Genomic DNA, 1,336 nt, shown 5'->3' with positions numbered 1-1,336 from the left:
ACTGAAAATAATACTCCTACAGTCTACATTAGTACAATTCACTGCTCAATATGGTATTAGCAAACAGGAGAGTAATTTCTCTTGGGATGTGTATGGTGAGGGGTCAATTTAGAAGAAGGCACTGTCAGCCATTCTAGAAGTTAACATTTTTATTCTTAACCTCATGGTGACTACGTAGGTAAGTTGCCTCTTTTTGAAAATTCATCAATTATCTATGAAAAGTCCACATTATTTATCTCATCCTACAAAGATATTTTCATATAACATTTACCAAGTATTCAATTTAGGTGAATGATTTTACCATTTCACAATTTAATAACCCTGTACCATCCACTAATGAATAATGAGCCATCTTTTAAATAAGAATTAGACAAATAAAGTAACACATAATTAATCTGTGTTCATAAAACTTTCTATGAGAAGAATACGGCCAAACTTAAATATTTGCTCAATTTTTTGTAACATAAAATAAATATGTACCAAAATATCCTTTGATGATTTTACAGATCACATGAAAATAAAACTTGACTTTTACATCATGCTGTTACTGAAGGATTTTAATCCCCTGGTTGGCAGAGAATGAAGACATTATATACAGTTCTGTGTGGGAAGCCATGCATGACTCCTATGAGAACGGAGGGTAAGCTGAGCCATTAATCAGCAATCTTTGGCCTCAGGAACACAGAGTTGGACTACTGTTGCAGGGGGCCTGTGTCATGTGGTATCCTATGTTAGCTCACCACTCAAGCTCAAATACAGCATGGGATTTGGGAGTGACCTGCTAGAACAAAATGACCTGCTTCCATCACCTCCCCATCCTGTTTTTTCTGCAGAAGCTCCTACAGGCCTCCTTTGATCTGTACTGCTATAAAATAAAGCAAGCTGGCCTCCCTCCTTTGTTAGAGTCAGACCCTTCTGGGTGGCTCAATTGATGAAGCCCCTGCTTCAAAAATATTTTTGCTTTTTTGTCTTTATTTCTGATATATAAATTTCTTAGTTTTTATTTCCCAACCAGCCCATCCCTCCAATGGGAACCCTTTCTGCTGCCCACCTGGGAGGTGTGTGAGAGTTCTTCAAAAAAGCATAGGTATATATGAGGACTCACAAAGACTTCTGTCAATTTTTTGAATCTGTAATGTGATGCTTTATTTTGGAAATTACTCGTGATGAATTATTCCCAACAAATTGCTATACATAAATAAAAGTGTTGACTGTTAAGTAGCAAAACTGATTATGTCACTTGAGTATTTCTCCAACTTCATTTCGTATTCCAAAATAAAACACTTCCTAGGATTCTAACAGTATCACTACATAGTTGCTGGTGAATCAACAAAAT

Source organism: Sciurus carolinensis, chromosome 6 (genome assembly GCF_902686445.1).
Source record: "Sciurus carolinensis chromosome 6, mSciCar1.2, whole genome shotgun sequence".
NCBI classification, from domain to species: Eukaryota; Metazoa; Chordata; class Mammalia; order Rodentia; family Sciuridae; genus Sciurus; species Sciurus carolinensis.
The sequence above is the reverse complement of the archived record's forward strand: the minus strand, read 5'-3'. Positions refer to the sequence as shown.